Source organism: Arachis ipaensis, chromosome B05, assembly GCF_000816755.2.
Source record: "Arachis ipaensis cultivar K30076 chromosome B05, Araip1.1, whole genome shotgun sequence".
NCBI classification, from domain to species: Eukaryota; Viridiplantae; Streptophyta; class Magnoliopsida; order Fabales; family Fabaceae; genus Arachis; species Arachis ipaensis.
In genome coordinates, this window is record NC_029789.2 from 121,335,043 (window position 1) to 121,339,845 (window position 4,803).

Here is a 4,803-nt window from a genome sequence, read left to right on the forward strand (position 1 = left end):
TCATGAGGGAAAGTGTCATTGCTAGAGCTTTCTGCCATCACTGATTTTAGAATGTACTGCATTACTTGTTGCATTAGTTGGAATGTACTGCATTCACTTGTTGCATTAGTTGGATATGGTGGACGGTGGAAAACTGGTGCTGGGACATTAACATTGCATTTGGGGTTGGTTGGAATCTATTGCATCCCTACTGCAGTGTTCATCTTTGTGATTTTGGTCATCAAGAATTATATTTGGAGTCTCAATATTGGACATAATGCACAATTATGTACTTATGAAGATGGTTATAATAATTTGTCTAGAGTATGAAAACTGGAGGAACAAGCACTGTACTTCCATGTAATATGGTTTATCATTATATCAAGGCCATTAATCCCATTATGGCCTTATAAATTTACATAAATAATTAAATGTACACAAATAAAATAAGATGTATGTCCCTTAGATTATTCATTTCTGATGGATGGTAGTTTCAAATATTCATATTTGTTACTTAAAAACAAAATGACCGAATAAAAATTAGGCAGAGTATTAGAAAATATTGTGGAGATGCAAGACATTAGAGCTAATCAACTTCACCTATTGAATATATAGTTATTAAAAGTATACTATATATTGTGTACTATATTGTTTGAAACTTGATTTATATAATTGATATAATCATTGTGCAACAGGAGAAGTTTATAAAAAAGTTGGCAGAAGTTCAGGCCCAACATGCCGAGGCTCAAGCACAGGGAATGGAGCTATCACCAATTGATGAAGACTTGATTTAGGAGGAAGTGTGTGGTGGGCAAAAGAAGAATCGAGTTTACGAAAAAGGGTTATTCTTTTCTAGCTCTATCAAGTCTGGAACTACTTTTGCCAATTCTGTATCTGAAAGAGCACCTAAAAATCAAAATTCTGTTCCTGATTTGCGAGAACAGATTTATAATCTCAATGAAGAGCTTTTTCATCATGTTACTCAACAAACATATGAGCGTATTAGTAAGTTGTTAGATACACACTTGGCTCCTTTGGAAAAGACTCAAAAGAAGTTAGAAAAGTTGGAACTGGAAATTGGAAAGGTCAAGAAGGAAAAGCTAAAACAGAAGAGATGGAATGAGGCTTATGTTAGCTATTATGAGAAGGTTAAAGCGTCAAGTAGTTCTAATGTAGTTCCACTACCACTGCCACCCTCAATGTCTTCGGATGAGGACTATGATGATGATGAGGATGAAGATGACACTGAAGACTATAGCTGATAGTTTTAGTATGGTTGAACAATATACTAGGAATTATAGTTGATGATCAATACACTTTGTTTATGTTTTGAATTATATTGACTTGCTTGTTTATAGTACTTTTCTTTTAGTTTGATAATATGATGATTTGTTTATTTTTTGAAATATTATAAATATTTGAATACAAATTAGATAAAATTTGTATTAAATTTATATTTATTTTGTATGAAAACAAGTTTATTTTGTAATTGGAAAAATAAAAAAATTCTATTTTACCTTACTGACGGATTTTCTGTCTATAATCAAAGTGGGAGATGATTTTCCAAGGTTCAAATTATAGACGAAAAATCCGTCGAAAACTTCGTCGCCTTCGAGAAATGGATGGAGAATTTACAGAGAGAAAATCCATTGATAACTGGTAAAAATCCGTCAGTAATTATCCAACAGGAAAAAATCCGTCGGTAAATAATTTCCGACGGGGCTTTTATAGAGGGACAAAATCTGTCGGTAATTTTATCGGTAACCAAAAATCCGTCTGTAATAAAGACTAAATCTATTTGTAAATCTGTCTGTATTAATCCATTTTCTAGTTGTGAATTGATTCTTACTCCATTTAAAGTGGAACACTTGTTTTTATTGACATGATTAAAGCTTAGTTTGGTAAAGATTTTCGAAGAGGTGCTTGTGCTTTTTAAAAGCTCAAGCTCCTCATTTTGTGTTTGGTAAATCAAAAAGACCATGTGCTTGTGCTTGCAGCTTTTAAAAGATTCAGATACTTTTGAAAGTACCTAAGATAGAGCTTTTTAAAACTTTCTTGTGCTTTTCAAAATTTAAAAGTCTAATATAACCTCATATGTTAAATAATTTTCAAATTTAATACTTGTATTTATGTCTATTATAGTATTTTTAAATTTTAAAAGCTATTTTACTAAACACAAATGTTGTTACTTGTGTTTATCGAAAGCCATTTTTAATTTGATTTACCAAACATAAATGCTACAACTTTTAAAAAGCCATCTTTTAAAAATTAGCTTTTATAAGTTACTTTTGAAAAGTAAAAGCTTTACCAAACTAAGCCTAAGTGCTGAGTGAATGGCAATAATTGTTTCATAGGAACCAATGATGTAGATTAACACTTTGTTTGATTAATTTTTAAATCAAGTCATTCTGCCATTTAAGTACGCCAGTTTTGAATTAAACATAGTTAATTAAAGTTTTTCAATGCAAATATCTATGCAATTTTTTCATCCTATTCTATGAATGGTTGAAAATATTCATTTAGTGGATTCTCTTGTCCTGTGAAGTGTATATTTTATACCGTTAATTTGAAAATATATATAATATTGTTATGGGTTATTGGCTTTTTTAAATTAGTTTCTACTTTTTTCTTATCAAAACAATTTGCATATACGGGGATTGAAAGAATGATACATAAATACACCCTAATGCAAGTAGGATACATCATATATATATTTATTATATAATTCACTTATTTTTATATGTCACATTATTTCTTTTTAAGGACCACCTAAAATTGAAAGTCGGATACATGAGGTTGATGTTTATTTTAAGATGAAACTACCATGTGTAAGTTTGAACTAACCTCTATTATTTCTACTACCAATTTCTGCATAATATGTTAAAATTAGTTGTGGAATAATAGTTTAAATATGAGTGGATAATCTCTAATTCCATATTACTTGTTAAACTTTGTAATAGATAGATCGATCCACACACGAGACCTGCATGATGACTTGATTTAAAAATGAGAAATAACAATAACATAAAACAAAGTAGCTTGGTACTAATAAACTTACACACATTTGAATGAACCATACAACAAATTAGAAAAGAACATACAACTCTAACACTTACACAACATAAGACAACTAAAGACACACTCCATACAATGGGGATACCCATCTGGCTTTACTAACAACTAATGCCTAATGACTCTAAAGACATTAATGTAAGCCATGATTCCATACACTAAACCATAAACTAACAACTTAAGATCTAGAGACTACAACACAATCAGCATACTATTTAACTACTCCAGCCTTGACAAATCATCACACCATATAAAGGCTGTCTGCATGAAGCGTGACTGAGTTTACAGACATATGATCCTCCCAGCTCCGGTGCAATAAATGCTCCCTCCTTACAAAGTGGCTCCTCAATTTTGAAAGCAAGAGGTCTATCTTTTTAGCATCATTTGCAAACCTTGTCCTAAATTCCATAACCAAAATGATGTCCTTCTAAGGGAACATGGTGGGATTGTAAGGAACGCCAAGACCTGAAACCCTAAGTTTCTTTTCCCACCAAAGCTGATTTTGGGAATCTCTCTTAATAGACCATACTAACACGGTTTTGTTATATCCAACTTTCTCAGTTGATATAAATCCAACACCGTCGTAAAAGTGTGTGAGTGCATGGTCCATGGACTTCGCCTCAACTGGGACTTCGTTTTGATAGAACACCCGTTGCTACAGTGAGAACACTGCTATCACTGAAGGATCAGTGAAGTTAAGACCATTCCATCCAATCCAATATACAAATCCATCGACCACAATTGATTTGGGGCTCAATTTCTGAACCTGGGTCTGAGCAATCCCAGAATGAGTCCAATAATTGTCATTTGAACTATAGAGACTCCATGACATGTTAGTATCTGAGTAGTGTTTCTTGTATACATGAACAATGCAATATTCCATTGAATGGTTCAGGAACCCAAATGCATAAAGAGAAACTACATGGCAACAGTGCTGCCTTGCTTCATCAGAAATAGTATGGAATTGTTGAATTAATGGATTCCAAATTAGGAGACTGGAATCTAATCCTTCTTGAGAAAACTGTATACAGTGCACACCGTGGCAAGAACCAATAATCAAGTACCAACCGAATTGATTTATCACAATTGGAATGTTTAGAGGGATCTGCTGAGGACAATCGACATTGGTTCTTGTAAACCATATGGAATTTTCTTCCATAGATGGAAGACCAACTCTAATAATTACATTCCTATTCTTGTCTTTGTTCTCGAACCAATTCTGCTTGGCAAACATTGGGGGTAGAAAGCCTACCATTCTACGTCTTGTTTAAGCATCTACATCTTTCCACCGTCTTTGGATCACTCTTGGTAAATATCTTCAAAAGTATGTCCTGACCGAGATAAGGTAGTTGTGCTTTCTTCGTTGTTGTGCCTTCCATTGTAGACAAACAGTTTAAAATTATGGTTGACATGTTATTAGGTAATGGTTGGGTTGTTGGTGCTTTGATACTATCCATGTTTGCCAAGTGTTATCGGTGGTGATTAATCAGGGAATAGCCAATGTGTCTTCGCATTTGAAAGGGGTGAGTTAATGAGCAATAGTTTGTGAAGTACTCATTTTTTATATCACCACTATATAATAAAATATTCTTGTTAACACAATTCCTAGGTCACACATGATATAGTTTTGACAAAGATTTTTTTTTGTAATACACAATTTATTTGATTTTTTTTGCATAATATTTTTCCTCTCATTTACCTGCCTTTCATCACAGTTTTCAAAGTTTTCTGAATTGTATATCTTCTTGGTCA